This window comes from Pristiophorus japonicus, chromosome Y (assembly GCF_044704955.1).
Source record: "Pristiophorus japonicus isolate sPriJap1 chromosome Y, sPriJap1.hap1, whole genome shotgun sequence".
Classification (NCBI taxonomy): domain Eukaryota; kingdom Metazoa; phylum Chordata; class Chondrichthyes; family Pristiophoridae; genus Pristiophorus; species Pristiophorus japonicus.
Window position 1 is genome coordinate 35,121,819 of NC_092011.1, and position 20,116 is coordinate 35,141,934.

Sequence of the window (20,116 nt, forward strand, 5' to 3'; positions counted from 1 at the left end):
AGACGTTGCACTGGCGAAGGTAGAGAGGAGATTTAACAGAATGTTGCAATGCAGAGATTGCCGAGGAGATTTACCAGGATGTTGCACTGGAGAGGGTTCAGAGAAGATTTATCTGGATGTTGCACTAGAGAGGTTACAAAGGAGATTTTCCAGGATGTTGAACTAGAGACGGTGCCGTGGAGATTTACCAGCATGTTACACTGGTGAGTATAAAGAGGAGATTTGACAGGATGTTGCACTAGAGAGGTTACAGCGAAGATTTAACTGGATGTTGCACTAGAGAGCGTACAGAGGAGATTTACGAGGATGTTCTACTAGAGAGGATAAGAGATGATTTACCAGGATGTTGCACTGGAGAGTGTACAAAGGAGATTTACCAGGATGTTGCACCGATGGCTTTCGGAGGAGCCTTACCAGATTTTGGACTGGAGGGGGTACAGAAGGGATTTACCAGGAAGTTACACTAGAGAAGGTACAGAGGAGATTTACCAGGATGTTGCACCAGAGAGGATACAGATGAGATTAACTATGATGTTGCCCTGGCAGGGCACAGAGGAGATTCTGCAGAATGTTCCACCAGACATGATACAGAAGAGATTTACCAGAATGATGCACGAGTGAGTGTACAGAGGAAATTTACCAGGATATTGCAGAGATGTAACACACGGAGATTTACCAGGGTGCTGTAGGGAGAGGTTGCAAAGGACATTTAAAAGGATGTTGCACTGGCGAAGTTACAGAGGAAATTTAACAGAATGTTGCACTGCAGAGATTGCAGAGGAGATTTTCCAAGAAGTTGTACTGGAGAGACTACAGAGTAAATTGATCAGGATATTGCACTAGAGAGGTTACAAAGGAGATTTTCCAGGATGTTGCACTAGAGATGGTGCTGTGGAGATTTACCAGGTTGTTGCACTGGAGAGGGTACAGAGGAGATTTGCCACGATGTTGCACTAGAGAGGATACAGCGGAGATTTAACTGGATGTTACACTAGAGAGCGTACAGAGGAGATTTGCCAGGATGTTCCACTAGAGAGGATACAGAGAAGATTTACCAGGATGTTGCACTGGAGAGGGTACAAAGGAGATTTACGAGGCTGTTGCACCGAGGGCGTTACAGAGGAGATTTACCAGGATGTTGGACTGGAGGGGTTACAGAGGAGATTTACCAGGAAGTTACACTAGAGAGGGTACAGAGGAGATTTACCAGGATGTTGCACCAGAGAGGATACAGATGAGATTTACTAGGATTTGGCACTGGTAGGGTACAGAGGAGACTCTCCAGAATGTTCCACCAGTCATCGTACAGAGGACGTTTAACAGAATGATGCAGTAGTAAGGGTACAGAGAAAATTTACCAGGATATTGCAGAGATGTTACACACGGAGATTTACCAGGTTGCTGTAGGAAGAGGGTGCAAAGGACATTTAACAGGATGTTGCACTGCAGAGATTGCAGAGGAGATTTACCAGGATGTTGCACTGGAGAGTGTACAGATAAGATTTATCAGGATGTTGCACTAGATAGGTTACAAAGGAGATTTTCCAGGATGTTGTACTAGAGATGGTGCCGTGGTGATTTATTCGGATGTTGCACTGGAGAGGGTACAGAGGAGATTTGCCAGGAACTTGCACTAGCGAACTTACAGCGGAAATTTAACTGATTGTTGAACTAGAGAGCGTACAGAAGAAATTGACCAGAATGTTCCACTATAGACGATATAGAGAAGGTTTACCAGGATGTTGCACTGGAGAGGGTAAAAAGGAGATTTACCAGGAGCGTGCAGAAGAAATTTACCAGGGCGTTGGAGTGGATAATGTACAGAGGAGATTTACCAGGATGTTGCACTGGAGAGGGTAGAGATGAATTTCCCTGGTTATTGTGCTGCTGATGTTATAGATGAGTTTTACCAGGAAGTTGCACTAGAGATGGTACATCGGAGATTTACCAGGATCTTGCACTAGAGAGGATTCAAGGGGATGTACCAGGATATTGCACTGCAGAGGGTTCAAAGGAGATTTACCAGGATGTTGCAATGAGAGGTGTCAAAGGATATTTAAATGGATGTTGCACTGGCGAAGGTACAGAGGAGTTTTAACTGGACGTTGCGCTGGTGAGGATGCAGAGGAGATTTACTAGGTAGTTGCACTGGAGTGGTTACAGAGGAGATTTATAAGGATATTGCACTGGACGTGGTACAGGGGAGATATAGTAGGATCTTGTACTAGAGAAGTTACAGCGGAGATTTACCAAGATGTTGCATTTTAGAGGGTACAGAAGTGATTTACCAGGATGTCGCACTGGAGCAGCTAAAGAGGAGATTTACCAGCATATTGCAAAAGAAAGTGTACAGAGGAGATTTACCGGGATGTTGCACGGGAGCACTTATAGAAGAGATTTACAAAAATGTTGCACCAGAGGGAATAAAGAGGAAATTTCACAGGGTTTTGCACTGGAGAGTGTACACAGGATATTTACCAAAATGTTGTACTGGAGAGTGTACAGAGGATATTTAACAGGTTATTGCACTTGAAAGGGAGCAGAGAAGATTTACCAGAATGTTGCAATGCAGAGGGTAGAGCGGAAATTTACAAGGATGCTGCACTAGAGATGTTAGAATGGAGATTAACCTGGATGTTGCACTGGCGAAGGAACAGAGGAGATTTACCAGGATGTTCTGCTAGAGGGGATTCAGAGGAGATTTACCAGGATGTTCCACTGAAGAGGTTACAGAGGAAATTAGCAGGATGTTGCTCTAGAGAGCTTGCAGTGGAGAGTTACCAGAATGTTGCACTGCAGAGCGTGCAGAGGTGATTTACAAGGATGTTGCACTGGAGAATTTACAGATGAGATTTACCAGTATATTGCACTAGAGAGCGTGCAGAGGAGATTTACCAGGATCTTGCAGTGGATAGGGTACATAAGAGATTTACCACGATGTTGCACTGGAGAGGATACAATTGAGATTTAACAGGGGATGTTGCACTTTGGCGAGTATGGGTAGATTTACCAGAATATTGCAATAGAGAGGATACAGCGGAGATTTTCCAAGATGTTGCACTAGAGAGGGTGCAGAGGAGATTTACTATGATGTTGCACTAGAAAGGATGCAAATGAGATTTAGGAGGATGTTGCATTAGAGAGGTTGTAGAGGAGATTTACCATGATGTTGCATTGCAGAGGGTACAGAGAAGATTTACCAGTATGTTGCACTGGAGAGGTTACAAAGGAGATTTACCGGGATATTATACCGAGAGCATGCAGAGCAGATACACCAGGATGTTGGAGTGGAGAGGGTACAGAAGTGATTTTCCTGGATGTTGAACAGGAGATGGTACAGAGGCGATTTACCAGTATGTTGCACTAGAGAGTGTTCAGAGGAAATTTACCAGGTTATTGCACTCTAGAGGGTACAGAGGAATTTTAGCAGGATGTTACACTAGAGAGGTTACATAGGAGATTTTCCGGAATGCTCCACTAGAGAGGTACCGAGGAGATTTACCAGCATGTTGCTCTGGTGAGAACACAGAGGAGATTTACCAGGATGTTGCACCGAGGGCGTACAGAGGAGCTTTACCAGGATGTTGGACTGGAGGGGGTACTGAGGAGATTTACCAGGATGTGGCCCTGGGAGGGTACAGAGGAGATTCAACAGAATGCTCCACCAGACAGTGTACAGATGAGATTTACCAGAATGTTGCACTAGTGAGGGTAGAGAGGAAATTTACAAGGATATTGCAGAGATGTTACAACGGAGATTTAGCATGGTGTTGTAGGGAGAGGGTTCATAGGACATTTAAAATGATGTTGCACTGCCGAAGGTACAGAGGAGATTTAACAGAATGTAGCACTGCGGAGATTACAGAGAAGGTTTACCAGGATGTTGCACTGGAGAGGGTCAAGATGAGATTATTCAGGATGTTGCACTAGAGAGGTTACAAAGGAAATGTTCCAGGATGTTGCACTAGAGATGGTGCAGTGGAGATTTACCTTGATGTTGCAATGGAGATGGTACAAGGGAGATTTACCGGGATGTTCCACTAGAAAGGATACAGAGAAGATTTACCAGGATGTTGCACTGGAGATGGTACAACCGAGATTCACCAGGATGTCGCACCGAGAGCGTGCACAAGAGATTTACCAGGAGGTTGGAGTGGAGAGGGTACAGAGGAGATTTACCAGGATGTTGCACTGGAGAGGGTACAGAGGAGATTTCCCTGGTTATTGTGATGCAGAGGGTATAGAGGCATTTTACCAGGATGTTACACTAGAGAGGGTACAGCGGAGATTTACCAGGATCTTGCACTAGAGAGGATTCATGGGGATTTACCTGGATTTTGCACTGGAGAGGGTACAAAGGAGATTTACCAGGATGTTGCAGAGAGAGGGTTGCAAAGGATATTTAAAAGGATGTTCAACTGGCGAAGATACAGAGGAGTTTTAACAGGAAGTTGCGCTAGTGAGGATACAGAGGAAAGTTACTCTGGAGTGGTTACAGAGGAGATTTACCAGAATATTGCACTAGAAAGGGTACAGGGAGATATAGCAGGATGTTGTACAAGAGAAGTTACGGCAGAGATTTTCCAAGATGTTGCACTGGATAGGGTACGCAGGTGATGTACCAGGATGTTGCAACGGAGCAGGTACAGAGGAGATTTACCAGCATTTTGCACTGGAGAGGTTACAGGGGAGATTTACCAGGATGTTTCACTGGAAAGAATAAAGTGGAGATTTACCAGGATGTTGCACAGGACCGGGTACAGATGAGATTTACCAGGATATTGCACGAGACAGGGTACAGAGGAGATTTACCAGGATGTTGCACTGGAGAGGGTACATAGGAGATATAACAGGATGTTCCAAGAGAGAGGATTCAGAGGAGATTTACCATGATATTGCAGAGAGGTTACAACGGAGATTTACCAGGATTTTGCAGGGAGAGTGTGTTAAGGATATTCAAAAGGATGTTGCACTGGAGAAGGTACAGAGGAAATTTATCTTGATATTGCACTAGAGAAGATGCAGAGGAGATTTACTAGGTCATTGCACTGGATGGGTTACAGAGGAGATTTAACAGAATTTTGCACTAGATAGGGTACAGAGAGATATAGCAGGATGTTGTATAAGCGAAGTTACGGCAGAGATTTTCCAAGATGTTGCTCTGGAAATGGTACAGAAGTGATGTACCAGTATGTTGCACTGGAGCAGATACAGAGGAAATTAACCAGCATGTTGCACTGGAGAGATTTACCTGGATGTTGTACTAGAAAGTATACAGAGAAGATTTACCAGGATGTTCCACGAGACAGGGCACAGAGGAGATTTACCAGGATGTTACACTGGAGAAGTTACGGCTCATATTTACCAGGATGTTGCACGGGAGAGGTTACAGAGGTGATTTTCCAGCTTGTTGCACCGGAGGTGTACAGATGAAATTCATCAGGTTGATGCATTAAAGAGTGTACAAAGGAATTTTACCAGGATGTTGCGCTAGAGATTGAGCAGAGAATTTTTAACAGGATGTCACTCCGCAGAGGGTTCAGAGGAGATTTACAAAAATGTTGCACTGGGGAAGGTACAGAGGAGATTTTCCAGGATGATGTTCTAGAGAGGGTGCAGTGGAGATATACCAGGATGTTGCACAGGAGAGGGTACAGAGGAGATTCACCAGGATGTTGCACTAGAGAGGGTACAGTGGAGATTTAACAGGATGTTCCACTAGAGAGGATACAGAGAATATTTAGCAGGATATTGAACTGGAGAGGTCACAGAGAGGATTTAGCAGAACGTTGCACTGAGAGCATGCCGAGGTGCTTTACAAGGATGTTGCACTGCAGAGGGTACAGACGAGATTTGCAAAAATGTTGCACTAGAGGGAGTACAGAGGAGATTTAACAGGATTTTGCACTGGAGAGTTTACACAGGATATTTACCAAAATGTTGTAGTGGAGAGTGTACAGAGGAGATAAACCAGGATGTTGCACTGGAGAAGGTACAGAATAGATTCACCATTATGTTGCACTAGAGAGGGTACAGAGGAGAGTTAACAGAATGTTCCACTATAGAGGATACAGAGAAGATTTAGTAGGATATTGCACTGCAGAGGGCACAGAGATTATTTACCAGGACGTTGCACTGAGAGCGTGCAGAGTTGCTTTACAAGGATGTTGCACTGCTGATGGTACAGAGGAGATTTACAAACATGTTGCACTAGAGAGAGTGCAGAGGAGATTTAACACGTTATTGCACTTGAGAGGATGCAGATGAGATTTACCAGAATGTTGCAATGCAGAGGGTAGAGAGGAGACTTACAAGGATGTTGCATTGGAGAGATTAGAAAGTAGATAAACCTGGATGTTGCACTGGCGAAGGAACAAAGTAGATTTAACAGGATGTTGAGCTAGAGAGGATTCAGAGGAGATTTACCTGGATGTTCCACTGGAGAGGTTACAGAGGAGATTAGCAGGCTGTTGCTCTAGAGAGCGTGCAGAGGAGATTTACCAGGATATTGCACTGCAGAGCGTGCAGATGTGAATTGCAAGAATGTTGCACTGGAGAGTGTAAAGATGAGACTTAGCAACATGTTGCACTAGAGAGCATGCAGAGTAGACTTACCAGAATGTTGCACTGGAGAGGTACAGAAGAGATTTACCACGATGCTGCACAGGAGAGGTTACAATGGAGATTTACCAGGGGATGTTGCACTGTAGAGAGTACGGGTAGATTTACCAGAATATTTGCAATGGAGAGGATACAGCGGAGATTTACCAGGATGTTGCACTAGAGAGGGTGCAGAGGACATTTACTATGATGTTGCACTAGAAAGGATGCAGAGGAGATTTATGAGAATGTTGCACTAGAGAGGATGCAGAGGAGATTTATCACGATGTTGCAATGCAGAGGGAACAGACGAGATTTACAAGGATGTTACACTGGAGAGGATAGCGAGGATATTTAGCAGCTTGTTGCACTGACGAGGGTACAAAAGAGATTAGACAGTATGTTGCACTGGAGAGATTACAAAGGACACTTAACGGGATATTAAACTGAGATCATGAAGAGCAAATTTACCAGAATGTAGGAGTGGAGAGGGTAGAGAAGAGATTTTCCTGGATGTTGAACAGGAGATGGTACAGAGGAGATTTACCAGTGTATTGCACTAGAGAGTGTTCAGAGGAGATTTACCAGGTTATTTACCAGGATGTTGCACCAGGGAGGATACAGACGAGATTTATTAGGATGTGGCCCTTGGGGGGTACAGAGGAGATTCACCAGAATGCTCAACCAGACAGGGTACAGTGGAGATTTACCAGAATGTTGCACTAGTGAGGATATAGAGGACATTTACCAGGATATTGCAAGGATGTTATAACGGAGATTTACCAGGGTGTGGTAGCGAGATGAGATTTAACAGAATGTTGCACTAGTGATGATGCAAAGGAGATTTACTTTGTAGTTGCACTGGAGTGGTTACAGAGGAGATTTATTAGAATATTACACTAGACAGGGTACGGAGAGATATAGCAGGATGTTGTACAAGAGAAGTTAGGGCAGAGATTTTCCAAGATGCTGCACTGGATAGGGTACACAGATCATGTAGCAGGATGTTGCACCGGAGCAAGTACAGAAGAGATTTACCAGCATGTTGCACTGGAGAGGGTACAGGGGAGATTTACCAGGATGTTGCACTGGAAAGAATTGAGAGGAGATTTATCAGGATGTTGCACAGGACCGGGTACAGATGAGATTTAACAGGATATTACACGAGACAGGGTACAGAGGAGATTTACCAGGATCTTGCACTTGAAAAGTTACAGCGGATATTTATCAGGATGTTGCACTGGAGAGGGTACAGAGGTGATTTTCAAGCTTGTTGCACCGGATGTGTACAGATGAAATTAATCGGGTTGATGCATTAAAGAGAGTACAGAGAAAATTTACCAGGATGTTGCGCTAGCGAGGGGGCAGAGGCGATTTACCAGTGTGTCGCTGTGCAGAGGGTACAGTGGAGATTTACAAAAATGATGCACAATGGAAGGTACAGGCGAGATTTTCCAGGATGATGTTCTAGAGAGGGTGCAGTGGAGATATACCAGGATGTTGCACTGGAGAGGGTACAGAGGAGATTCACCAGGATGTTGCACTAGAGAGTGTACAGTGGAGATTTAACAGGATGTTCCACTAGAGAGGATACAGAGAAGATTTAGCAGGATATTGAACTGGAGAGGTCACAGAGAGGATTTAGCAGAACGTTGCACTGAGAGCATGCCGAGGTGCTTTACAAGGATGTTGCACTGCAGATGGTACAGACGAGATTTGCAAAAATGTTGCACTAGCGGGAGTACAGAGGAGATTTAACAGGATTTTGCACTGGAGAGTTTACACAGGATATTTACCAAAATGTTGTACTGGAGAGTGTACAGAGGATACTTAATAGGTTATTGCACTTGAGAGGGTGCAGAGGACAATTACCAGAATGTTGCAATGCAGAGGGTAGAGAGGAGATTTACAAGGATGTGGCACTAGAGAGGTTACAAAGAGATTAACCTGGATGTTGCACTGGCGACGGAACAGAGGCGATTTAACAGGATTTTGTGCTAGAGAAGATTCAGATTAAATTTACCAGGATGTTCCACTGGAGATGTCACAGAGGAGATTAGCAGGATGTTGCTCTAGTGAGCGTGCAGAGTAGACTTACCAGAATGTTGCACTGGAGATGGTACAGAAGAGATTTACCACAATGCTGTACAGGAGAGGTTACAATGGAGATTTACCAGGGGATGTTGCACTGTAGAGAGTATGGGTAGAGATACCGGAATATTGCAATGGAGAGGATACAGCGGAGATTTACCAGGATGTTGCACTAGAGAGGGTGCAGAGGACATTTACTATGATGTTGCACCAGAAAAGATGCAGAGGAGATTTATGAGGATGTTACACTAGAGAGGATGCAGAGGAGATTTACCACGATGTTGCACTGCAGAGGGAACAGACGAGATTTACAAGGCTGTTACACTGGAGAGGGTTGCGAGGATATTTAGCAGCTTGTTGCACTGGCGAGGGTACAGAGGAGATTAAACAGTATGTTGCACTGGAGAGATTACAAAGGACACTTACCGGGATATTAAACTGAGAGCATAAAGAGCATATTTACCAGAATGTTGGAGTGGAGAGGGTACAGAAGAGATTTTCCTGGATGTTGAAGAGGAGATGGTACAGAGGAGATTTACCAGTATATTGCACTAGAGAGTGTTCAGAGGAGATTTACCAGGTTATTGCACTATAGAGGTTACAGAGGAATTTTAGCAGGATGTTACACTAGACAGGTTATAGAGGAGATTTTCCGGAATGCTCCACTAAATGGTACCGAGGAGATTTACCAGCAAGTTGCACTGGTGAGTACACAGAGGAGATTTACCAGTATGTTGCACTAGACTGGGAACAGAGGAAATTTAGCAGGATGATCCACTAGAGACGATACAGAGAAGATTTACCTCAATGTTGCACTGGAGAGGATACAGCGGAGGTTTACCAGAATGTTGCACCGAGGGCGTACAGAGGAGCGTTAGCAGGATGTTGGACTGGAGGGTCTACATAGGAGATTTACCAGGATGTTACACTAGCTAGGGTGCAGAGGAGATTTACCAGGATGTTGCACCAGGGAGAATACAGACGAGATTTACTAGGTAGTGGCCCTTGGGGGGGTACAGAGGAGATTCACCAGAATGCTCCACCAGACAGGGTACAGTGGAGATTTACCAGAATGTTGCACTAGTGAGGATACAGAGGAAATTTACCAGGATATTGTAAGGATGTTATAACGGAGATTTAACAGAATGTTGCACTAGTGATGATGCAGAGGAGATTTACTTTGTAGTTGCACTGGAATGGTTACAGAGGAGATTTATTAGAATATTGCACTAGACAGGGTACGGAGAGATATAGCAGGATGTTGTACAAGAGATGTTACGGCAGAGATTTTCCAAGATGCTGCACTGGATAGGGTACACAGATGATGTAGCAGGATGTTGCACCGGAGCAGGTACAGAAGAGATTTACCAGCATTTTGCACTGGAGAGGTTACTGGGGAGATTTACCAGGATGTTGCACTGGAAAGAATACAGAAGAGATTTATCAGGATGTTGCACAGGACCGGGTACAGATGAGATTTAACAGGATATTACACGAGAAAGGGTACAGAGGAGATTTACCAGGATCTTGCACTTGAGAAGTTACAGCGGATATTTACCAGGATGTTGCACTGGAGAGGGTACAGAGGTATCTTCAAGCTTGTTGCACCGGAGGTGTAGAGATGAAATTAATCGGGTTGATGCATTAAAGAGAGTACAGAGAAAATTTACCAGGATGTTGCGCTAGAGAGGGTGCAGAGGAGATTTACCAGGGTGTCGCTGTGCAGAGGGTACAGAGGAGATTTACAAAAATGTTGCACTAGGGAAGGTACAGAGGAGATTCACCAGGATGTTGCACTAGAGATGGTACAGTGGAGATTTAACAGGATGTTCCACTAGAGAAGATAGAGAGAAGATTTAGCATGATATTGAGCTGGAGAGACTACAGAGAGGATTTACCAGAACGTTGCACTGAGAGCATGACGAGGTGCTTTACAAGGATGTTGCACTGCAAATGGTACAGACGAGATTTACAATAATGTTGCACTAGAGGGACTACAGAGGAGATTTAACAGGATTTTGCACTGGAGAGTTTACACAGGATATTTACCAAAATGTTGTACTGGAGAGTGTACAGAGGATACTTAACAGGTTATTGCAATTAAGAGGGTGCAGAGGAGAATTACCAGAATGTTGCAATGCAGAGGGTAGAGAAGAGATTTACAAGGATGTTGCACTAGAAAGGATACAAAGAGATTAACCTTGATGTTGCACTGGCGACGGAACAGAGGCGATTTAACATGAGTTTGTGCTAGAGAGGATTCAGATTAAATTTACCAGGATGTTCCACTGGAGAGGTCACAGAGGAGATTAGCAGGATGTTGCTCTAGTGAGTGTGCAGAGGAGATTTACCAGGATGTTGCACTGCTGAGCGTGCAGAGGTGATTTACAGGGATGTTGCACTGGAGAGTATACAGATGAGTTTTACCAGTATGTTGCAGTAGAGAGCGTGCAGAGGACATTTACCAGGATGTAGCACTCGAGAGGGTAGAGAAGAGATTTACCACGATGTTGCACTGGAGAGGTTAGAGAGGAGATTTACCAGGGGATGTTGCACTGTAGAGACTTCTGGTAGATTTACCAGAATATTGCTCCATGGAGGATACAGCGGAGTTTTACCAGGATGTTGCACTAGAGAGGCTGCAGAGGAAATTTACTATGATGTTCCACTAGAAAGAATGCAGAGGAGATTTATGAGGATGTTTCACTAGAGAGGAAGCAGAGGAGATTTGCCACGATGTTGCAATGCAGAGGGAACAGACGAGAATTACCAGGATGTTACACTGGAGTTGTTAGCGAGGATATTTAGCAGGTTGTTGCACTGGCGAGGGTACAGAGGAGTTTCAACAGGATGTTGCAGTGGAGAGGTTGTAAAGGCGATTTACCCGGATGTTGCATTGGAGAGAGTACATTGGAGATTTACCAGGATGTTCCACTACAGGTGATGCCGAAAAGTTTTACCAGTATGTTGCACTGGAGAAGTTACAAAGAAGACTTACCAGGATATTATACCGTGAGCATGAGAGGAGATTTACCAGGATGTTGGAGTGGAGAGGTTACAGGTGAGAATTTCCTGGATGTTAAACAGTAGCTGGTACAGAGGAGATTTACAAGAATATTGCACCAAACATGGTACAGAGACATATACAGGATGTTGTACAAGAGAATTTATGGCGGAGATTTTCCAAGATGGTGCAATGGATAGGGTACACAGGTGATGTACCAAGATGTTGCACCGGAGCAGGTACCGAGGAGATTTACCAGCATGTTGCACTGGAGAGGTTACAGGGGAGATTTACCAGGATGTAGCACTGGGAAGAATATATAGGAGATTTACCAGGATGTTGTGCTAGAGAGGGTGCAGAGGAGATTTACCAGGATGTCGCTGTGCAGAGGTTATACAGGAGATTCAGCAGAATGTTCCAGGAGACAGCGTACAGAGGAGATTCACCAGAATTTTGCACTAGTGTGGGTACAGAGGAAATTTACCACGATATTGCAGAGGTGTTACAACGGAGATTTACCAGGGTTTTGTTGGGAGAGGGTGCAAAGGACATTTAATAGGTTGTTGCACTGGCGAAGGTACAGAGGAGATTGAGCAGAATGTTGCACTGCAGATATATGCAGAGGAGGTTTACCAGGATGTTGCACTGGAGAGGTTTAAGAGGGGATTTTTCAGCATGTTGCACTAGAGAGGTAACAAAGGTGATTTTCCAGGATGTTGCACTAGAGATGGTGCAGTGGAGATTTACCAGGATGTTGCACTGGAGCGTGTACAAGGAGATTTGCCAGGATGTTGCACTAGAGAGGTTACAGCGGAGATTTAACTGCATGCTGCACTATAGAGCGTACAGAGGAGATTTACCAGGATGTTCCTCTAGAGAGTATACAGAGAAGATTCACCAGGATGTTGCACTGGAGAGGGTGCAAAGGAGAATTACCTGGGTGCCGCACCGAGAGCGTGCAGAAGAGATTTACCAGGAGGTTGGTGCGGAGAGGGTACAGCGGAGATTTACCAGGATGTTGCTCTGGAGAGGGTACAGAGGAGATTTACCAGGATCTTTCACTGGAGAGGGTTCAATGGGATTTACCAGGATATTGCACTTGAGATAGCTACAAAGGAGATTTACCAAGATGTTGCAGAGTGAGGTTTGCAAAGGATATTTAAAAGGATGTTGCACTGGCGAAGGTACAGAGGAGTTTTAACAGGACGTTGCGCTAGTGAGGATGCAGATGAGATTTACTAGGTAGTTGCACTGGAGTGGTTACAAAGGAGATTTATAAGGATATTGCACTGGACAGGGTACAGAGGAGATACTTTAGGATCTTGTACTACAGAAGTTACAGCGGAGATTTACCAAGATGTTACACTGGAAAATGGAACAGAGTTGATTTACCAGGATGTTGCAATGGAGCAGGTAAAGAGGAGATTTACCAGCATGTTGCACAGGAGCGGGTACAGAAGAGATTTAACAGGATATTGCACTAGACAGGTTATAGAGGAGATTTACCTGGATGTTGCACTTGAGACGTTACAGCGGAGATTTAGCAGGATGTTGCACTGGAAAGGGAACAGAGGTGAATTACCAGGATGTTGCACTGGAGAGGTTATAGAGGTGATTTACCAGTATGTTGCACCTAGAGCGTGCAGAGGAGCTTTACCAGGATGTTGCTCTGTAGGTCGTGCAGAGGTGATTTTCAAGAATGTTGCACTGCAGTTGGTACAGAGGAGATTTACGAAAATGTTGCACTACAGGGAGTACCGAGGAGATTTAACAGGATTTTGCACTGGAGAGTGTACAGAGGATATTTACCAGGATGTTGTACTGGAGATTGTACAAGACAGATTAGCAGGATGTTGCACTAGAGAGTGAGCAGATGTATTTACCAGGATGTTGCACTACAGAGCGTGAGGAGGTGATTTACAAGGATCTTGCATGGAGAGTATACTGAAGAGATTTATCAGGATGTGGCAATGTAGGCGGTACCGGGGAGATTTACCAGGATATTGCACTAGACAGGTTACAAAGGAGATTTACCAGGGTGTTGCACTAGAGAGGTTACAGCGGAGAATTACCAGGATGTTGCACTGGAAAGAATACAGAGGAGATTAACCAGGATGTTGCACAGGACCGGGTACAGATGAGATTTACCAGGTTTTTGCCCGAGACAGGGTATAGAGGAGATTTACCAGGATCTTTCACTTGAGAAGTTACAGCGCATATTTACCAGGATGAAATTAATCAGGTTGATGCATTAAAGAGTGTACCAAGGAAAATTACCAGGATGTTGCGCTAGAGAGGGTGCAGAGGAAATTTACCAGTATGTCACTCTGCAGAGGGTACATAGGAGATTTACAAAAATGAAGCACTAGGGAAGGTACAGAGGAGATTTTCCAGGATGATGTTCTACAGAAGGTGCAGTGGAGATATACCAGGATTTTGCACTGGAGAGGGTAGAGAGGCGATTCACCAGGATGTTGCACTAGATTGGGTACAGAGGAGATTTAACAGGATGTTCCACTAGAATGGATACAGAGAAGATTAAGCAGGATATTGAACTGGAGAGGCTACAGAGAGGATTTACCAAACGTTGCACTGAGAGCATGCCGAGGTGCTTTACAAGGATGTTGCACTGCAGATGGTACAGACGAGATTTACAAAAATGTTGCACTAGAGGGAGTGCAGAGGAGATTTAACAGGATTTTGCACTGGAGAATTTACACAGGATATTTACCAAAATGTTGTACTGGAGAGTGTACAGAGGATACTTAACAGGTTATTGCACTTGAGAGGGTGCAGAGGTGAATTACGAGAATGTTGCAATGCAGAGTGTAGAGAGGAGATTTACAAGGATGTTGCACTAGAGATGTTACAAAGAGATTAACCTGGATGTTGCACTGGCGACGGAACAGAGGCGATTTAACAGGATGTTGTGCTAGAGAGGATTCAGATTAAATTTACCAGGATGTTCCACTGGATATGTTACAGATGAGATTAGCAGGATGTTGCTCTAGAGAGCGTGCAGAGATGATTTACAGGGATGTTGCACTGGAGAGTGTACAGATGATATTTACCAGTATGTTGCAGTAGAGAGCGTGCAGAGGAGATTTACCAGGATGTAGCACTCGAGATGGTACAGAAGAGATTTACCACGATGTTGCACTGGAGAGGTTAGAGAGGAGATTTACCAGGGGATGTTGCACTGTAGAGACTACTGGTAGATTTACCAGAATATTTCACCATGGAGGATACAGCGGAGATTTACCAGGATGTTGCACTAGAGAGGCTGCAGAGGAAATTTACTATGATGTTCCACTAGAAAGGATGCAGAGGAGATTTATGAGGATATTGTACTAGAGAGGATGCAGAGGAGATTTGCCACGATGTTGCAATGCAGAGGGAACAGACGAGATTTACCAGGATGTTACACTGGAGAGGGTAGCGAGGAGATTTAGCAGGTTGTTGCACTGGCGAGGGTACAGAGGAGATTCAACAGGATGTGCAGTGGAAAGGTTGTAGAGGCGATTTACCAGGATGTTGCATTGGAAACGGTACAGAGGAGATTTACCAGGATGTTACACTAGAGGTGATGCAGAGAAGATTTACCAGTATGTTGCACTGGAGAGGTTACAAAGGAGACTAACCGGGATATTATAACGTGAGTATGCAGAGGAGATTTACCAGGATGTTGGACTGGAGAGGGTACAGATGAGATTTACAAAAATGTTGCACCAGAGGGAGTGCAGAGGAGATTTAACAGGATTTTGAACTGGAGAATTTACACAGGATATTTACCAAAATGTTGTACTGGAGAGTGTACAGAGGATACTTAACAGGTTATTGCACTTGAGAGGGTGCAGAGCTGAATTACGAGAATGTTGCAATGCAGAGGGTAGAGAGGAGATTTACAAGGATGTTGCACTAGAGATGTTACAAAGAGATTAACCTGCATGTTGCACTGGCGACGGAACAGAGGCGATTTAACAGGATTTTGTGCTAGAGAGGATTCAGATGAAATTTACCAGGATGTTCCACTGGATATGTTACAGAGGAGATTAGCAGGATGTTGCTCTAGAGAGTGTGCAGAGATGATTTACAGGGATGTTGCACTGGAGAGTGTACAGATGATATTTACCAGTATGTTGCAGTAGAGAGCGTGCAGAGGAGATTTACCAGGATGTAGCACTCGAGATGGTACAGAAGAGATTTACCACGATGTTGCACTGGAGAGGTTAGAGAGGAGATTTACCAGGGGATGTTGCACTGTAGAGACTACTGGTAGATTTACCAGAATATTTCACCATGGAGGATACAGCGGAGATTTACCAGGATGTTGCACTAGAGAGGCTGCAGAGGAAATTTACTATGATGTTCCGCTAGAAAGGGTGCAGAGGAGATTTATGAGGATATTGTACTAGAGAGGATGCAGAGGAGATTTGCCACGATGTTGCAATGCAGAGGGAACAGACGAGATTTACCAGGATGTTACACTGGAGAGGGTAGCGAGGAGATTTAGCAGGTTGTTGCACTGGCGAGGGTACAGAGGAGATTCAACAGGATGTGCAGTGGAGAGGTTGTAGAGGCGATTTACCAGGATGTTGCATTGGAAACGGTACAGAGGAGATTTACCAGGATGTTACACTAGAGGTGATGCAGAGAAGATTTACCAGTATGTTGCACTGGAGAGGTTACAAAGGAGACTAACCGGGATATTATAACGTGAGCATGCAGAGGAGATTTACCAGGATGTTGGACTGGAGAGGGTACAGATGAGATTTTCCTGGATGTTAAACAGGAGATGGTACAGAAGAGATTTACCAGAATATTGCACTAAACAGGGTACAGAGAGATATTGCAGGATGTTGTACAAGAGAAGTTACGGCGGAGATTTTCCAAGATGTTGCACTGGATAGTGTACACAGGTGATGTACCAGAATGTTGCACCGGTGCATGTACAGAGGAGATTTACCAGCATGTTGCATTGGAGAGGTTACAGGGGAGATTTACCAGGATGTTGCACTGGAAAGAATACAGAGGAAATTCACCAGGATGTTGTTCAGGACCGGGAATAGATGAGATTTACCAGGATTATTGCACGAGACAGGGTACAGAGGAGATTTACCAGGATCTTGCACATGAGAAGTTACCGCTGATATTTACCAGGATGTTGCACTGGAGAGGGTACAGAGGTGATTTTCCAGCTTGTTTCATGGGAGCTGTACAAATGAAATTAATCAGGTTGATGCATTAGAGATTGTACAGAGGTTATTTACCAGGATGTTGCACTACAAAGGGTGCAGAGGAGATTTACCAGAATGTCGCTCTGCGGAGGTCACAGAGGAGATTTACAAAAATGTTGCACTAGGGAAGGTTCTGAGGAGATTTTTCAGGATGATGTTTTAGAGAGGGTGCAGTGGAGATATACCAGGATGTTGGATTGGAGGGTGTACAGAGGAGATTAAACAGGATGTTACACTAGAGAGGGTACAGTGGAGATTTACCAAGATGTTGCACCAGAGAGGATACAGACGTGATTTACTAGGATGTGGCCCAGGGAGGGTAGAGAGGAGATTCAGCAAAATTTTCCAGCAGACAGTGTACAGAGGAGATTTACCAGAATGTTGCACTAGTGTGGGTACAGAGCAACTTTACCACGCTATTGCAGAGATGTTACAACGGAAATTTACCAGGGTTTTGTAGGGAGAGGGTGCAAAGGACAATTAAAAGATTGTTGCACTGGCGAAGGTACAGAGCAGATTTAACAGAATGTTGCACTGCAGATATATGCAGAGGAGGTTTACCAGCATGTTGCACTGGAGAGGGTTAATAGGGGATTTTTCAGCATGTTGCACAAGAGAGGTTACAAAGGTGAATTTCCAGAATGTTGCACTACAGATGGTGCAGTGGAGATTTACCTGGATGTTACACTGGAGATGCTAGCGAGGATATTTAGCAGGTTGTTGCACTGGCGCTGGTACAGAGGAGATTCAACAGGATGTTGCAGTGGAGAGGTTGTATAGGCGATTTACCAGGATGTTGCATTGGAGAGGATACAGAGGAGATTTACCAGGATGTTTCACTATAGGTAATGCATTGAAGATTTTCCAGTATGTTGCACTGGAGAGGTTACAAAGGAGACTTACCGGGATATGATACCGTGAGCATGCAGAGGACATTTACCAGGATGTTGGAGTGGAGAGGTTACAGTTGAGATTTTCCTGGATGTTAAACAGTAGATGGTACAGAGGAGATTTACCAGAATATTGCACTAAACATGTTACAGAGAGATATAGCAGGATGTTGTACAAGAGAAGTTATGGCGGAGATTTTCCAAGATGGTGCACTGTATAGGGTACACAGGTGATGTACCTGGATGTTGCACCGGAGCAGGTACCGAGAAGATTTACCAGCATGTTGCACTGGAGAGGTTACAGGGGAGATTTACCAGGATGTTGCACTGGAAAGAATACAGATGAGATTTACCAGAATGTTGCACTGCAGATGGTACAGACGAGATTTGCAAAAATGTTGCACTAGAGGGAGTACAGAGGAGATTTAACAGGATTTTGCACTGGAGAGTTTACACAGGATATTTACCAAAATGATGTACTGAAGATTGTACAGGGGATATTTAACAGGTTATTGCAATGAGAGGATGCAGAGAAGAATTATAGAATTTTGCAATGTAGAGGGTAGAGAGGAGATTTACAAGGATGTTGCACTAGAGAAGTTACAGAGAGATTAACCTGGATGTTGCACTGGCGACGGAACAGAGGCGATTTAACAAGATGTTGTGCTAGAGAGGATTCAGATGAAATTTACCGGGATGTTCCACTGGAGAGGTTACAGAGGAGATTAGCAGGATGGTGCTCCAGAGAGCGAGCAGAGGAGATTTACCAGGATGTTGCACTGCTGTGCGTGCAGAGGTGATTTACAGGGATGTTGCACTGGAGAGTGTACAGATGAGATTTACCAGTATGTTGCCGTAGAGAGCATGCAGACGAGATTTACCAGTATGTTGCGCTCGAGAGGCTATAGAAGAGTTTACCACGATGTTGCACTGGAGAGGTTAGAGAGGAGATTTACCAGGGGATGTTGCACTGTAGAGACTACTGTAGATTCTCCAGAATATTGCACTAGGGAGGATACAGCGGAGATTTACCAGGATGTTGCACTAAAGAGGCTGCAGAGGAAATTTACTATGATGTTCCACTAGAAAGAATGTAGAGGAGATTTATGAGGATGTTGCACTAGAAAGGATGCAGAGGAGATTTGCCACGATGTTGCAATGCAGAGGGAACAGACGAGATTTACCAGGATGTTACACTGGAGAGAGTAGCGAGGATATTTAGCAGGTTGTTGCACTGGCGAGGGTACATAGGAGATTCAACAGGATGTTGCAGTGGAGAGGTTGTAGACCCGATTTACCAGGATGTTCCACTAGAGGTGATGCAGAGAAGATTTACCAGTATGTTGCACTGGAGAGGTTACAAAGGAGACTTACCGGGATGTTATACGTGAGCATGCAGAGGAGATTTACCAGGATGTTGGAGTGGAGAGGGTAGAGAGGAGATTTTCCTGGATGTAAAACAGGAGATGGTACAGCGGAGATTTACCAGAATATTGCACTAAACAGGGATACAGCGAGATATAGCAGGATGTTGTACAAGAGAAGTTACGCCGGAGATTTTCCAAGATGTTGCACTGGATAGGGGACACAGGTGATGTACCAGGATGTTGCACCGGAGCAGGTACAGAGGGGATTTACCAGCATGTTGCATTGGAGAGGTTACAGCTTAGATTTACCAGGATGTTGCACTGCTGAGCGTGCAGAGGTGATTTACAGGGATGTTGCACAGGACCGGGTACAGATGAGATTTACCAGGATATTGCACGAGACAGGGTACAGAGGAGATTTACCAGAATCTTGCACTTGAGAAGTTACAGCGGATATTTACCAGGATGTTGCACTGGAGAGGGTACAGAGGTGATTTCCAGCTTGTTGCATCGGAGCTGTACAGATGAAATTAATCAGGTTAATGCATTAAAGAGTGTACAGTGGAAATTTACCAGGATGTTGCACTAGAAAGGGTGCAGAGGAGATTTACCAGGATGTCACTCTGCAGAGGGCACAGAGGAGATTTACAAAAAGTTGCATTATGGAAGGAACTGAGGAGATTTTCCAGGATGATGTTTTAGAGAGGGTGCAGGAGAGAAATACCAGGATGTTGCACTGGAGAGGGTACAGAGTAGATTCACCAGGATGTGCACTAGAGAGGGTACAGAGGAGATTTAACAGGATGTTTCACTAGAGAGGATACAGAGAAGATTTAGCAGGATATTGAACTGGGGAGGCTACAGAGAGGATTTACCAGAACGTTGCACTGAGAGCGTGCCGAGGTGCGTTACAGGGATGTTGCACTG